We start from the raw sequence: 18,690 nt of genomic DNA, 5'->3' as shown, positions 1-18,690 counted from the left end.
GGTTTTGAACAAAAGTTAGGTTGATTTTGAACAATATTATCATATGGTTATATAATGACTTAATTTTAGTTTGCTGCCTACTATTATTTGCAAATAAATTGTGTTCTTTTCATTTTTTTTTTCTAGAAAAAATACGAAAAAAAATTAAACGGGTCGACCTGAAGGTTGACCCATTTATCATAAGGTTGGGTTGGGTTGTAAATCTCAACCCGTTTAAGTTAACAGGTCAGGTTGGGTCAAGGAGTTCTCAACCCACCAACCCGCCAACCCAACATGATCTTGACCCAACCCGACCCATTGCCAACCCTAATATACGGTCATAACTCATACGTGAGTTAATCAAGGGTTGCTAGGGTTAAGATATGAGACTGCAACAAAAGTTACCTAAATTTGGGTGAACTTTTCAAGCTTAAAAAACACATTTTAAGGTTGAAAAATATGGTCAATTACAACTTAAATTGGATTGAAAAGCACAAATTTGATCATTTTTAACATATATTAGAGGTGATCAAAGTTCGTGCTAACATGTATCTCTAGACCGAATATAAAGATATGTTCCAATGTACGCATCTATTTTAAAATGTGATTGAACCCATTATGAAGGATAATATTCGTTTATTGGTTAAAGAAAACATTAAAAATTATAAATGTATAGCTACACCTTTTTAGTGAAACAAAATTATATCTGTCAATAGTCCTTTGGCATCTACACGAAACATATAGATAGATTTTTTTTTTTTATCCATATGAGTCACGACGGCAGTACAAAATATAAAGAAGGAGAAAAGGAATTCGAACATGTGACCTATTAACATAAAAGAACTGATACAATATATAAGATAATAGATTTTATGAGAGAACAGTAAAGATTGGGACTTACCATCAATAAAAACCGATGGCAGCCTCTAAACTAATGGTATAACTAAACCTTAATCCAAATTACATTTTTATATTTATATAAAGATAATGAAACAAGGAAAAATTAGGTAAAAAAAAGATGTACATTTTTTAATTTTTTCACTGGCTTTTAGTCCCAGACGATGCTTCAAACTATTAACAATTTCATGTTAAAAAAATATAATCTAATGTCACATAGCTTATTGGTTAGAACTTTAGTATATTCATTTAAGGTCACGTGGTTGAATATTTACGAATATGTTTCTATTTTTTCTTTTGATATCCATGACATTGATAGTATAAATCTATTTCTGGGGCGTCAACCATCAGTTTAAGCTTTTAGTTGAGTTGGTCCTTTGACAGACAGAACTGAAACAATTGAAGGGAAAGTGCCACGTGCTGCTTAGACTTGCTTAAGAACGCTTTTTATTATATTATTATAGATTTTTGTAAAATATTAATGACTTATTCCCTTACTAATTATTGTATAATGATTAATCTTCCTGAAGATGCCGACAACTGCAAGAAAGCTTGCCAGGAGCTATGCATCAAGAGATCCGTAATTGCACCCGCAGCGGCACCCAAAAAGAATTAAGATGGCCTTGTTGATAGATATCATCATCGAATGGGGGAAAAAATTTTGTTGTGTAATCTAATATTTTTATAATTAGAATTCTAAAATTGATAATTTTGTTTTTCGATTTTTCCCATCTTTCTTGTTTACGTAGTTTATCACTTAGATTTTGTAATATTTATAATAAATCCCCTATTCCTCTATACTATTACTAGATTCAAATGCACGAAATGCATGGTTCAATTTTATGAAAAAGATGTACAATAGTCAATTAGTCATAGTATATTAAAATCAAATTATAAAATATTTTTTAAAAAAATAAAGGGCATCTAAGATATTTCAAGTGTATACCAAACACACCTCGAGTATATCCTATATGCCCCTCCCATGTGTTATGCTCGAACAATTGGCTTTGCATTTATCATCATCTTCCTGATTATGCGTCAACATCAGATAACCAACATAGTAGGAATCCCAAAACTTTTTTGAGCTGAAATAGAAGTAAAGTACTACTAACCATAAGGTCCATAACCAATTGTTGGTGCAAATAAAAATGGTATAATGACACCAACATGTCTGTTGTTTGGTTTATGATGGAAACTTATTACGCTAAGAAAAGAAAAATGGAGATGTTCGTAATGAGAGAATGGAGGAATATGGTTTTTTTCCAAATTCTGGAGGAAAATGTTTAAAAGGGGATGAAAAACTCTTTTCCATCCTAGTTTTCCTTTTTGAATCATTTATCCAACCAAATAACGGAAAATGTGAAAAATGTTTTCCTAGAAAACGCTTTCCTCTAAAACAAACGGAGCCTCAATCAATCTCTATTTTTCATCGTTAATCGAAGAAGGGGATATTTGGAATGTCCCCTCCCAACCGTCAACTACTTTCAGTTCCATTGCCACGTCTATTTGATCTTCGTTTTAGAAACAAAGAACGTGCATCACTGAACCAGCTGTGAGCTTATTTTCATTTTTCTCTCTCTTTCGCGTTAGGAGAAGATTGACGTGAGTGGACCAAATGTGATGTACGTCCTCCATTCTGAAATAAGTGAAACACTTCTCTTTTTATGTAAGAACTATTTGAGATGAGTGTTTCACTTATTTCAAAATTAAAAAATTATTTAAATCATGTATGTTTCCCATTTCAATTGTTGTTTTTGCAAGATTGGTACACCTAATCGAAGAATAGCTATGGTATAAGCTAATAAGACCATTGTTGAAGCTATGATGTATAGCGCACACCACATGTGAGTGTCCCACATTGATTAAATAAGAGAGATGGGTTCACTTTATAATGCAAAGGGGTTATCCCCTTATTGCCATATGGTTTTAAGGTGGAACCTCCTTTGTGTTGTGAAGTAGACTCTCTCTCCTTGTAATGGGTGCAGCCCATGCCCATATTTAACATGGTATCAGAGCCAGGCCCACGACTAGGACCGTTAATTACTCTGGGCCAATTGAAAAAAGGGACCTCACATGTGAGGGGGAGTGTTGAAGCTATGATGTATAGCACACACCACATGTGAGTGTCCCACATTGATTAAATAAGAGAGATGAGTTCACTTTATAATGCAAAGGGGTTACTCCCCTTATTGCCATATCTCTATTATATAAGGGAAGGGGGAGGAATGGTGTCCTCTTTTGAAATGTCTATTTTGCCCTCCTTCCCTTTCTAAATTACAAAAGGAATGTCAAAATCAAAATAAACACTCAAAGAAAACTACCAAAAATTAATTTACAACAATCACTCACAAATCACTTAAAAGAATAAACTTTACAAATCACTCATACAATTGAGAAAATCACATTATAAAAATCACGCAAATCATTCAAATAATCAGGAAACTTTATTAAAACTTAAAATTAACATACAAACTAAAATTAATAACCTAGAACGTCAATACATACAAAAAAATTTACTAAAATTTACTTACAAATCACTATTCTCAAGAACCATTCACAATTACATACTCACAAAAGTTAACTATAAACACAAATCTGAGAAAAACATAAGATTTTGACGACGATATCACACATTCATCCATCGGCAATTTACGAACTTCTAAATAGGTACATAATTTTTTTAACCTTCAAAATTATTTCACATTAGTTGAAATAAACAATAATAACTTAGTCGACTATTATGTAGTTAAAAAATTGGAGATGATAGCAATGAGTTCAAAAGGGCTTTTATACAATCAAACTTAAATTTAATTCATTTTCATATAAAACAAATTTAGTTTTTTTAAAAAAAATGCTAATATTAAAAAAATTTCCAAAACATTTGCAAAAAGTCCATGTTCAGAAATAAATTTTGGAAAACAAAACAATATCAAACTTTTTACGAACAACTTTTGCAAAAATCCATTTTTCAGAAAAAAAAAAAACTACATTAATTTGCGAAAAGTAACAATTTTTGTTTTTCTAGAAAAAATTCCAATATCAAATTGTGTACAAATAATTTAAAATTTTATTTCAAATATAATTGAAGCTCAAAGTGTTAAAATTTAGAAAAGGGCAAAATTTAGAATGATGAAAATTTTAAATATCAATGTGTGAAAACAGAATTTAGAAGTTAGACAAGGAAAAAAAAAACTGAATTTAGTTTATACTTTTCGGTTACAATTTTGGGATCATGGATCAAATTTTACCCTTGCTAATGCCTAAAAAAGGTAAAATTTGTGTTTTAAAAAAATGAGGCACGCATCGCGTGCGTAAATTGCTAGTTAAGACATATGGGAGGTGTGGATGTCAACTAACTTAGTTGATTATTGTCGTGGGAGGTGGTGTTCAAGATTTGAAACAAAACTAGTTGTTGGCTCAAGCAATACCCTGGATCATATTATTTACTAATTGATGAGTGAGATTAGATTTTATACCATTATATATATAAATAAAAAAATCCTAAAACATCACATTTTGTGATAATTACAGTACACACGACCTTTGAAATGAAATGTGAGAGTTCAATCACTAATCCACTACAACTTCAATACTTAATGTTTCAAAGTAAAACATAATAAAGTCTTACTAAGTAATGACATTCACTTACCTTAATTCCATTGAGATTGTTATTTTTATCCCAAATTCCTTGCAAGTTTTTTTTTAAAACAACTTATCATGCAATAACGTCCAATTTTCAACTTCGCATTAGACAAAATATTAAGAAAAAGCTAACAAAATCAATTATGAAATTTCTGAATAATGAAGTATATTTGATACTTGTAACTGATCTGATGCATCGTCCGAGCCAATATACTAGTTAAGCCTCTAAAGTTTGCAAAAACTTATAAATTGTAAATTCAACCTTCGAAAGTATTAGTTGTTTATTTATCATATATTTTCTTTTTATTAGGAAAGATAATTGGCTAGAGGGCCAACCCCTGCTAGAATACTAGCCTGCTAGACACACCAACTCACAAGCGGGGTACAAGGCTAAATAGTCTAGAAGATAACAGGTCTGAAGGCCCATTGCTACCACAAGATTAATCCCCAATTGTTGGAATGAAATTCGAACCCTAGGCAATGTCCTGAAATTCAGCTTCAAATCAACTGAGCTATCACCTCTCACTCGTTGTTTATTGATCATACTAGTTTTTGGACCCGTGCAAAAATGCACGGGAACTTTTTTGTTTAATAAGCGTGTTTATATACCAACTTCAGTAAAAGCATATAAAAGATTCTCTACGTCTACTCGATTTAATATACGCTTATGTACTACTCGAAATTCAAATGAATTTAACCTCTATACCATATTAAATTAATAAACTTTGAACGACGTATTGAAATACAGAATAATCCTATACTATTTAACCAAAAACAAAGCATCAATGATGCACTTTACACAGAAAAACAAAAAATGCTCCTTTATGTTAATTATGAAGTTGTTTTGCAAATACATGACACTCTTAGGTTGTAGAAGACTTATTTATTTATATATGTCATTAGCTGTAATATTAGACATATCATGTTCTTTCTCACAAATCAGTATTATTATACACTTTCTACCCGTGACTTTAGAAATGACCACATGAAATTGGCTATGGCTGAAAACCGAACTTGGAAGATACAAACCCATATGTGATAGGGATATCTTTGACTTTTATTTACAGTCATTACAAAACACAATCAAGGGAAATTTTGTTTCATTTGTCAGAATGAGTGTCATACGGAGTATAAATACCATTTATCCTCTTTCCTTGACATACTCAGGCCCCTTTAAATGATTCTCTAGGAAATACCAAATATATATTTTCTACTATATATAGTTGATACAGGATCATTTCCCTTTCCCCAGCTAAAAAAGTAACGTGATTATTTTCTTGTTGCTGGCTCCTTGAGCCACCCCGTGTCCTTGCCATCGCCTGATTGGTTTTTTTTCCATCTTTTTTTATTCTCATTTTAGTAGTGTAGTCTCCTTTTATTTGGAGCCCCTTAGCTTGAACATGTCTATGACCTCGAAGATGAATGTTCGATTATCCATGTACGACAATTAAACAAATTTAGTAGAAGAAATACGCTACCCATTGGTAGAAAATATGATTTGTTTTTGTAGAAAATAAATAATTCATAATTTACGTTTAATAAAAATGCACGTGATGAGATAGCCCGTGCAATAAAAAAAATCAAACGGCATGAGATAAATACATCACGTTGATGTCATTATTTATATAATCCATGTTATTTTAAATCATTAATTTTACTCAAACAAAATTATGATTTTTCTTTAAAAATTATAAGGAATAACATAAAGAATTATGATTACCATAATTATCATAACTTACTAATAGAAAGTGGTCCTACTCGACCTAAATGCACACTAAATTAAACCACACCTCTATTATGCAACTTAGTAAAATCAGAATTTAGCATTTTATATTTTTCATATTGTTTTGCCCTACTCAATGTAAACCAACCTTAAATATAAACCACCTCATCCATTTAATTTTATTCCCATAGCCACCCCACTAATCATACAATTAACTTCAAATTGAACAAAAATATTGACTTCAATTTATACTTGACATTCACCTATCGCCTATCTCTAGAACAAAGGGGTATTATAGACATTTATTTAGTTCCACTATAAAAATCATGATCTGAATATATAGGTGTTAAAGAAATTTAACACGCCAAGTTTGGATTTGTCAATATTTAAACTTATAGTATGATAGTATGATTAATACGATTCGATAAGTGTTTCAATAAAATAACCAACCCATTTCTTTACATTTGAAAATTTTATGTGATAGAATAGATCTAGTTCGATCTTGGTTATGCATTAGTTATAGGTGATTATGCTCCACTTATGATGAAACTAATTTTAATTATGTTATAATCTTAACATATATTTATTGAGATATAAAGAGTTTCCTAACTTTCTTCCTTCTTTAATATATCATAATTGCATAAATGAAATCTCCTAATCATCTACAAACTTTATTTAATAAGTTATCAAATAGTTACCTATTTTTCTTCACCTATTTTTCTTCCCATTGAGATCTAAAGAATAACCCTTAAATCTGAACCATAATGTTATGATGTTATCAACTGAACTTTCCTTTGATCTTTTTTGTTTTTTTTTACTAAAATCATCTTCATAATCTTTTGTGTTCCTTCACCAAGTGATATCTACCATTTTGTTTGATGACTCAATTTTTTAGCTTCATTGGAAAATTCTTTAACTTCATACCATGTGGCTTCAAGGATTTTGTTTTAGACATAGAGATATTATAATTCAAAAAAAATAAAATTAAATACATACTTTATTTAATGGTTGCGTACAAATTTAATAAATTTCAATAGTCATTATTAACATCCATTTCAACCAAAATCACGATTTTCAAAATTATGAGTAGATAAAGGAAATGTTAACACAATAATCTATTATATTTATAAATGTGATCAATTATAATGAAATTTAAAATAAGTTATCTAAAATAAGTAAAAAAAAGTATACCTATAAAAAACATATAAATATATGAATAAAACAATGTAAAATAGACATGCAAAAACATCAAATATCATAGTTTTATAATGTGTATTTTAAGGCCTATCAATTTATAAATATTATGTAGAAATTATTGTAAAAAAGTTATCATTCTAACTCGAACAATAGCCTCAAGGTTGTTGCACTCTAAACATCGTGTAAATAAAAAATCATCTTATCAATGTAATCCCACGATATGCTTAGTAAGCTTTCTATTGATAATTTTTGTAGAACTTTGTCATCCTCACAAATAATATTGAGTGTCTTGCAACTATATTAAAAGAATGATTGTGTATAGACGTTATTTATAAATAATTTGAAAACATATGAATAATTTGTTGAACATGTATCGTACCTTAGTTTGCACCTGAATAAATCGCTGATAGAATAAGCTCCAACACGTGAAATAATATCAACGACAATTTCTTTGGGAAGACGTTCTATTATACATATATTTTGATATATATTGAGGCTTCATAGTAAGAATTAATTTAGACTATTTGGCTTTATAAAATTTCAAATCATATAAGTTGTGTAAATAAGGGCCTGTTCTCCCCAGCTTATTTTCAGTTCAGTTCAGTTCAGTTCAGCTCTAATAAGTTCAGTTCAGTTCAGTTCAGCTCCAATAAGTTCAGTTCAGTTCAGTTCAGCTCCAATAAGTTCAGTTCAGTTCAGATTAGTTCAGTTCAGTTCAGTTCAGCTCTATTCTTTTATAACCATTTTGTTAAGTATTATTATTATTATGTTGATATAATTTATTTTACTAATTACTATTATTATTATTATTTAAATATATATCATTACTATTAAGTATTATTATTATTATTATTATTGTTTCTATATATTTTTTTTATTGTAGCTTTACTAATTATTATTACTATTATTATTAGGAGGAACATGGTTTAGGTCAAAGCACAAATAAACCCACTTTTTTTAGCCCATAAACCAATCAAATCGCGTCAAGACGGTTTATTGTATAATTTTCGCGGTCCAACCCAATCATTATTTTTATTACTAAATATTTTTAAGTTATTAAATATAATTATTAAAATAGTAATATTAATTTACTTCTTAGATATTATTGTTATTATATATCATCGTCAAGTATTAATATATTAATACAAATAATATAAAATAATTATTATTAATTATCATTACTATCATTAATTATTATTATTATTATTAATTTATGATTATTAATATTATTTATTTATAACTATCATTTAAAAATATTCAAAATACAACTTATTATTATTCATTATTATTACTTATCATTATAATTATTATTTAATATTCATATTATTATTGTTTAAAATATTATTTATTTATTTATTACATTCAATTTATTTCAATGTAATATAATTCAATTCAATTCAATTCAATTCAATTCAGTTCAGTTCAGTTCAGTTCAGTTCAGTTCAGTTCAGTTCAGTTCAATTCAGTTCAGCTCTGATAAGTTCAGTTCAGTTCAGTTCAGCTCCGATAAGTTCAGTTCAGTTCAGTTCAGCTTTGATAAGTTCAGTTCAGTTCAGTTCAGCTGTTTTATGCCGAAGAGAACAGGCCCTAACTTATTTATAAGTACAATAAATTTAGGCATCAAGAATACATTATATATATGTTGCTTTTTATGAAGTATATATTACTAAACGTACCTATATTACATGATTTTTTGTACAATAAATTCATTTTCATAAGATTTATTTTGTGAATGTTCATTTTCCTAAATAAAATAGATCCTAATATATGCTAAATTTTAAAAATGTGCAATTATAATTATTTACTTTTTAAAACTTCTTAAAATGTATATTTTAACCAAAGATATGACTTATTCAAAATAAATTTGAAAAGGCAAGTTTTAGTTGACATGTTTTTGTACATTTACTTATTTTGAAAAATACAAAAATCACCTACTAATCAACTCTTTTTTTAAACTATTTTAATGCTTGAGTTCAAAAAATATTTTGTTTACCAAGCAAATAATTATTTCTCCAAAAAGTAAACCTTTTTTTACTACTTCATATAATTTAATGAAAATTACATTATTGTTGTCGTCTACATGATAACTAAATATATCTGATGGATGTAGTACGAAATTAAAAAAAAAATTACATTTAAAAAACAATTGCCTATATATCGATTAGACAATACGGAGACAACACTTAAACAATATATTAATGAAATTTATTACAAAATAAACATCTAATTATAATTATGACATAAATGATAAAAAGAACATAAGTTCTTGATTACATTTGCAAGCATTTACATACTATATATGCTAGGTTATCTAAAACTTCATATTGTAATCATAATAACCTTCCCAAAGGTTCCTTTTGGCCTCACATTTTATCTTGTTATCGCATAAAAATAAATCTGATTGTATAGTAATTTTATTTTCTATCCATATAGTCGAAAAATTATAGCGAATTTTCTTCCGACATTCTACATTCCTTTCAATAGCATCTTAATTAGTGTATTTGTGGTATCATTTTTAAACCAAGTTTTTTAGAATTCACATCTTCACTGCATAGAGATATTAGGCCCAGTTTATAGGTTGCAACTAAATAGTCTTGATTTGATGCTTTTTCAAAACTTGTAGTATCATTTTTTATCTTCATTTGAGTAAAATATTGTACCTAAAAGCATTAATAAAAAATTAAATACCAACATCATTATCTCACCAGAGAACACAAACTTTTTTTTTGTGCACTAATCATTTAGTTTCGTAATTGCCAAATGAGAAGATTTTGTTCTATGAATCTTGGACTTCAATTGACTCTATTTATACATGTATATTGTTAAGCGTGTGCTTTGAGATACAATCCATAATTAGTGCAATTTCCTTAATATTAGAGCAAATCAAGGACATGTAGTTGCCTATTCATATTATTTAAAACAAAAAACGATTCATGGGCTACAATATACCCTATTTACTTACATACAGTAAATGGTCGAAAATGTGCAATTATAATTATTTACCTTTTAAAACTTGTTAAAATGTATATTTTAACCAAAGATATGACTTAGGGCCTGTTCTCCCCAGCTTATTTTCAGTTCAGTTCAGTTCAGTTCAACTCTCTTCAGTTCAATTCGGTTCAGTTCGGTTCAGTTCAGTTCAGCTCTCTTCAGTACAATTCAGTTTAGTTCAGCTCCGTTCTTTTATAACCATTTTGTTTAATATTATTATTATGTCGGTATAATTTATTTTACTAATTACTCTTATTATTATTATTATTATTTATTTTTATATCATTACTATTATATATTATTATTAGTATTATTAGGAGGAACATGGTTTAGGTCAAAGCGCAAATAACCCACGTTTTTTAGCCCATAAACCAATCAAATCGCGTCAAAACGGTTTATGATGCAATTTTCGCGGTCCAATCCAATCATTATTTTTAATTACTAAATATTATTATATTATTAAATCTAATTATTAAAATAGTAATATTAATTTACTTCTTAGATATTATTGTTATTATATAATCATCATAAAGTATTAATATATTAATAGAAATAATATGAAATAATAATTATTATTAATTATTATTATTATTAATTTATGATTATTAATATTATTTATTTATAACTATCATTTAAAAATATCCAAAATACTATTTATTATTATTATTCATTATTATTACTTATTATTATAATTATTATTATTTAATATTCATATTATTATTGTTTAAATATTATATATATTTATTACATTAAATTTAATTCAATTCAATTCAATTCAGTTCAGTTCAGTTCAGTTCAGCTCTCTTCAGTTCAGCTCTCTTCAGTTCAGCTCCAATCAGTTCAGTTCATCTGTTTTATGCCGAAGAGAACAGACCTTATTCATAAAAAATTTGAAAAGGCAAGTTTTAGTTGACAGGTTGCAAATCCAAAGACAACAAAGAAGTAACAGCGAACGAAAAATTATTTACAGAAATTCTTCTATCTGTCTTGCATGGCAACAATGAGCCATTCATCAACTCAATCCTGTCCCTCCAACAGAAGACCCAGAAAACCATAGCAAAATGAGAAGTATTCTTTAAGATCAAACAAAAGTATTTCAAGCATGTTCTTTTCTTTGAAGCTTCTACAACCCTCTGACAACCACTGTCCAATACTATCTTGCTAACTCAAAGTCCGCTGCCACCATCGTTCCCAATAGCACAAGCTAGGCTTCTGCAAATTAGAAGACCCCCCAAAAGTTGAAGGTGCTCGCAGCCCCAGGGGTTGCTATATTGGAACTATAGATCAACTGTATATGAAAGTAGTGGTTCGGAGTTGAGAATATGCATTTTGATCAACTTTTCAAGTGTTTCAGCTAGAGGTTTAGTGTCGTCAGAAAGTGGGTCTATTAGATGCTTCCAGTTTTGAACTACCGTGAGTGGTTACTTCTGAGAATTGGTTCCACTTCTGGTTATCTCTCTGTAAAAAACCCATATTGTAAATTCTTGATTGATTGTAGGTATCATTATATTTAGTTTAATGACTTTGTTTTTTTCCATAAGTGAAAAGTAAGATTAAAAAATTATATTATCAAACTCTAGATGATTTGGACTTTGAATTAGATTAGTGGGATGATTTGGATAAGTGCTATTGATTATAGATAATTTGGACTTTGAATTAGATTAGTGAGAGATATATTGGAATTTGCCTGATGATTGAAGATGGTATAAAAGCGTGTTATGAATTTGATTGCTAGTAATGCAAAAGTAAGGAAATGTTCAATTTGGTTAGGAAGTCATTAGGATGAGTGCTAACGTTTTTTTAGTAAATTTTTCTTTGGTTCATCCCTTCAACTCCAAACATTGTTACAAAAAAATAATGATATAGAAGAAACTAATGACAAATTGTGTTACAATCACGACAAAAATAAAATGACAAATAATGTTAAACATTGTTACAAAAAAATATAATGCAATCCCATGCAAAAATGTTAAGCAACCACGTGAGATATGATACACTATTTCATTCATGCAAGCCATGAATAACGAATTGATATTCCCATTTGATGTTGTGACGAATTCACCTTCTACAGAAAATTGGATGTTGTTGCAAACCGTGAATGATGATTGGCATAATTTTTTTTTTCTCAAATGATGTATGGAAACGTGTTTAGGGTTATGAATTTTGATGTTGTAATGCAATGCAAATATGAGTAGGGTATTTATAGTGAAAAATAAAGGTTGTTTTTTTACTCGTTTTTTTTTTAAAAAAAATTTATAAAATATCATTAAATCACGAATTTCCATATTAAAGCTTGATTGAATCAATCCCTAAAATTACGTCATTCAAATTAGGAATGATTTTGATTTAGGTGATCAACTTGTACATGATTGAAGATTGTAATTGCTTATTTCCTTATGGAGTGAATCTTCAATTTTTTCGGCCAAATTTAAACAAAATTATGGGAATAAACGTTTCCTTAATTATGTAGATCACATATCAATTAAAATCCTTAATTGACGTCAATTATATATGCTTTGATTCGTGTGACACGTGGACACTCTCATTGAGCTTCGAGGAATACTGATCAACGGAGCATGCCACGTCATGCCACGTGGGATTGAAATCGCTAACAGAACGACACGTGGCCTCAAGGATTTTTACTTTAGATATATATATAGATGAGTGTTACATATCATTGATATTTTATTCTTCCATGATTTGGAGAGTACATTTCATTCTATATTATTCTTATGGTCCCGTCACTTCCGTGCATAAACTTTTTTGTCTTAACTACATGGTTAAGAAGGAATATGCCTGTTTTGGTGATCATATTACGAATTTTTCTTCTATTCTCATTGTCTAATACAATATCATTATTATAAAAGTTGTGTGATTTATAGAGAAGGAAAATGGAGTCTAGAGAGAGAGAGGGAGAAAGGAGTTCTAGAGAGAGAGAGAAACATCAATGGACTATGGTGAAAAGAAGAGGAAAACATGGAAATCAAAAAACTGCAACTCGAACATGCTACGTAGACTTCCTACCAACTGTCATCAAGCACCAAGACCTATTCCATAGCTTCAAGAAATTTGGAGACATTGCAAAAATATCAATTCCAGAGGTAAGCCGCCATAATCGAAACCACAGGTACGCATTCGTGAAATTTTATTCCCATGCTGCCTTTGTCAACGCTGTGAGAGAGATGAATGGCAAATTAATGGAGAAACTTAGAATCAGAGTCTACCCTGCTAAATATGATGAACCCTCCTATAGACCAACCAATTACCCAGTTCATTCAACCCAGAAACCAAAAATAACCCCCAAACCTTCAACCAGACCACCTGCCAAATCTAACGTTCGTGATCATCGAACGTACAAAGAAGTTTCAATGCTTCAAAACCCAGATACAATTAAAAACCAACCTAAGCATACATCCACTGTTAACCCTCATGTCCCAACCCCCCAAACTCATCCCCAACACCCGCAACCTTCTCCAAACGACCCAAAAATCCAAATGATTCCCCCAATGGAAACTGAACCTCAACCTTCTTGCTTCCACTTTGAACCAAACAAGGTGAGACGAATGAGCTCCCGAGTTTTGGGCGAAGACACCGAAAAAACACGAGACGATCTCTACATAACGAAAATTGAAGAAGAGGAATTCATAACCATGAAAGGATCAAAAAATAATGAAATGGATGAATTGTATGCTAGAAGTCTCATTGCTACTGCTAATTCTTCCCAATCATCCCAAAGTATATTAGATCACATCCTCTCAGAAGGCGTAAACTGTCTTACCATTAAGTCTCTTGGGGGTATCCTTCATCTTATCACATTCACCACCATGGAGGATAAGCATGCGATGATGGAAAGTGAATGGTTATCAAGGTGGTTCATGAACCTCAGAGAAGTCAATAATATGAGTGCATCCCTCTGGAGAAAGTCATGTTTAAAAATTTTTGGCGTCCCGTTACGTGGTTGGGGCTATGATAACTTCTATAATATTGGCAATATTTTTGGAAGGGTTCTGTCTGTGGACTATTCCAAATTTGATCATGGAACTGTCACAGTCATTACAGACTGTCTCTTTTCAATTAATTGTAAGATGGCACTGGAAATTGAAGGTAGATATCACAAAATCCACATCTCAGAAAACTGGCAGATTCATAGTGATGATTGGCAAGGCCACACTCAATCTAATCAAGAAGATAGTTCTTCAGACGAGGAAGAAGATGCGTGTGATACACCTCCCCACTCCCCAGTGAATTCTGTATCCCCCCAAATTCCTCCCAAGTCCCCAAAAAATTCTGCTTCCAAACATCTCGAATTTCTCACCAATGATAAATCATTCATTAACTCCCCACCAAAACCCAAGGTAATTATTGAAAACCCTTTATCTTCTTCTCTCTCTCCTCCTATCACATCAAAAAATATCCTTCCCCCATCTCCCCTCAAATCTGCCTCAATTAATGGACCAGGTCAACCCTTATCGGCCGCCCAAATCCTGTCTTCTCCCCCTTTCTCGCCACAATCAAAAAATCCAAGCCCATTAGCCTCAATCGAAAAAGCACCCCCACTATCCACCTCGAACAAATTCAACCCTCTTATGAAGCCCAATCATGATCTTAAATCATCATCTCTTTCTTCGGGCCCTCTCTTCCCTCCAGGCTTCGAAGACAATATCCCAATGATGGTAAAAATTTCCCATGCAAACAAAAGAGCCAAAAAGGCCCGGAAAAAAGCACAAGCCCATGCAAAGTCTAGCCCAAAGCTTCGCAACCTCCATAATCTGCCCTCACCCTCTACTAATCCACAAAATCATGCGATATCCCTCTCCTCCTCGGACATTATCCACCTAGCAAGCCAACTGGGCCTTCAGTACGATGGCCCTCTCGCCTCTCTACAGAAAAAAATTGACTGCATCCTCGGTCGTCAGCAGTCAGAATGGATGAATATCCAATAAGATCCTAGTGATCCTCTCAATCAAAATATCATCATCATGATAATTATTTCATGGAACGTACGAGGCCTAGGAGCCAAAATAAAAAGAAGCTCAGTAAGAAGTCTCATCAACCAGCATAAACCTCACCTGGTGTTCATTCAAGAAACAAAGATTGAAAACTTCAATCCACGCACCATTAACGTTCTATGGAAAGATTCACAAACTCAATGGCTTGCAAGCCCATCCATTGGCAACTCTGGCGGTCTATTGCTATTATGGAACGCAAGCTACTTCACAATGACTTCCTATCAATGTGAACGGAACTGGATCGCAATCTCGGGAGAATTCCCAAACTCCCAATTCAAATGCACTCTCATAAATATATACAACCCATGCTCAGTTTCCGAAAGAGTTGAAGTATGGCAGAATATAATCGATTTCCAATGTTCCTCTTCCCTACCATGTCTACTGATGGGAGATTTTAATGAGATTTTGGATTCATCTGAGAGAGGGAGTCAACTGTTTTCTACTAACGGTATTCATGATTTCAAAGCTTTTGTGCAGGAAATGCAGGTTCTAGAAATTTCATCTTCCAATGGAAAGTTTACGTGGCATCGTGGCAACTCAAAGAGTAAACTAGATAGACTCTTCATCACACCTGAATGGATTCAGCAATTCCCGTCGCTGAAAATGACTCTACTAAGAAGAACAATTTCAGACCATAGCCCGTTATTGGCAACATCTCATGACAAAAATTGGGGACCTAAGCCTTTTAGGTTTCTCAATTGTTGGTTAGCAAATCCCAAGTGTCTTAAAATCATCCAGGACTCATGGAAAGATCCAAAAAACAACTCAATAACTGATAAATTGAAGAACGTGAAACTCAACCTCAAGGCATGGAACAAAGCTGACTTCGGGAAAATTCATGAAAAAATCGATGAATTGGAGAGCAGGATCCAAGAGTTGGACCGAATAGCTGATGAAAGAAGATTGGAGGTTAATGAAGTATCCGCAAGGAAGCAAGCCCAACTTGATCTCTGGCAATGGCTAAAAATAAGAGAGTCGTATTGGGCCCAAAACTCTAGATCAAAGTGGCTAAAGGAGGGCGACAAGAATACTCGCTATTTCCATACAATCGCAACAATGAGAAGAAGGCAGAATTGTATTGAGCGCATCAAGGTGGAAGATGAAACCATTGAAGATCCAGAGACCATAAAACGAGAGGCCGTGAACTTCTTCAAAAAAATCTTCCACGAAAGCAGTAGCAACAGACCCATATTCAATGGACTGAACTTCAAGCATCTCAGTCAAGAACAAGCCCAAATCCTCGTCGAAAAATTCACTCATTCTGAAATTGATGATGCGGTCGCATCCTGTGACGGCTCTAAAGCCCCGGGCCCGGATGGATTTAACTTTAAATTCATCAAAAGTGCATGGGATGTAATAAAAACTGACTTTTATGAAATTGTGCAGGAGTTTTGGGATTCAGCTTCTTTACCCCGTGGATGCAACACGGCTTTCATCTCTCTTATACCTAAGGTGGATAATCCTTCGGACTTTAAGGATTATCGACCAATAAGTATGGTTGGATGCACATACAAAATCATTGCAAAGCTACTAGCAAGGCGCCTCCAAAAGGTTATGAGCACAATCATTGGCCCGCAACAATCATCGTTCATCAAGGGGAGGCAAATTCTTGATGGGGTGTTAATAGCTAGTGAAACTATTGAGTCATGCAAGAAAAACAAAACCAAGGCAACGTTGATGAAACTTGATTTCCACAAGGCGTTTGATAGTATCTCATGGCGGTACCTTGAATGGGTATTAGATCAAATGAAATTTCCTTTGAAATGGAGGAAATGGATATGCTCCTGTATGATGACAGCATCGGCATCAATATTGATTAATGGCTCACCTACGGAGGTGTTTAAACTCCAGCGAGGCCTTCGGCAGGGGGACCCACTATCCCCCTTCCTCTTTAACATAGCTGTAGAACCTTTGAGCCTTCTATTTCAAAAGGCAATCTCATTACACTTATGGGAGGGCATCGGAATCTGCCGCAACGGCTCCAAGGTCTCACACCTCCAATACGCCGACGATACACTTGTCTTCTGCCCACCGGATATACAATCTTTGATGAACATTAAATCGGTCCTAATACTCTTTCAACTCTCTTCGGGCCTCCAGGTTAACTTTCATAAAAGCTCGATAATGGGGATAAATGTGGGGGATCAATGGCTAGACCAAGCTGCGAAATCACTTTTATGCAAAAAGGGCTCAATTCCATTCACCTATTTGGGGCTCCCAATTGGAGGAATCAACTCACGCCTTGCACTATGGGACCCGGTTATTGATAGAATGAGGCAAAAATTATCATCTTGGAAGGGCAGACTATTATCCCAGGGAGGACGTGCTATATTGATTAAAGCTTCACTCTCAAGCTTGCCCTTATATTTCATGTCGATATATCCTGCTCCCATGGGCGTCATTGAAAAAATAAAGCAGATTCAATGTCAATTTTTCTGGAGCGGCTCCCTAGAAAAGAAGCGATTAGCGTCGGCAGCATGGCCTCTTCTTGAAGCCCCAAAAGCTCTCGGTGGGCTGGGTTTCGGTAATCCGAAAACAAAAAATTTGGGCCTTATGGCCAAATGGCTTTGGAGATTCTTGACAGACCCTAACTCACTATGGAGATCCATCATCTCAGAAAAATACAGGTACGGGCCCAATTTTAATCTTCGTGATTTATGTATCCCACTTAGTTGTGGGCCCTGGAAGGGCCTTGTTTCAGCTCTTATGACAAACCCACAATCAAAGGCTCTCATCATCTCAAGCATCCGAAAAAGAATCGGAAACGGGCTTGCCTCGTCTTTCTGGCATGATACTTGGATTGGTGAAATCCCCCTTAAAGTCAGGTGCCCTAGATTATATTTGATCGCAAACTCGAAAAATGCTACGGTTGCCGAAAATTGCTTTTGGGATGGTCTTGGATGGAAATGGACTCTAATTTGGAGGCGAAATCTGCGGCCTCAAGACATGGTGGAGCACCAGGCGCTTCATCAATCTCTCTCACAAGTTCATCTCTCCCCTCAAGATGAAGATTCCTTCTCATGGTCACCTCATAAAAAAGGATGGTTCTCAGTTAAATCCTTTTGTTTCGAATTGGCTAAAGTAGATGCTCATTGTCCTAATACGGTGGTTCCAGGAATATGGCGGGGTTTAGTCCCCCATAGAGTGGAGATTTTCACCTGGCTTGCGCTATTAAGGAAACTCAATACAAAGGACCGCTTAGTCCGATTGGGAATTATTGATATTGCACTTTCCCACTGTGTCTTCTGTAAT

Source organism: Beta vulgaris, chromosome 9 (genome assembly GCF_026745355.1).
Source record: "Beta vulgaris subsp. vulgaris cultivar EL10 chromosome 9, EL10.2, whole genome shotgun sequence".
Lineage (NCBI taxonomy): Eukaryota > Viridiplantae > Streptophyta > Magnoliopsida > Caryophyllales > Amaranthaceae > Beta > Beta vulgaris.
The sequence above is the reverse complement of the archived record's forward strand: the minus strand, read 5'-3'. Positions refer to the sequence as shown.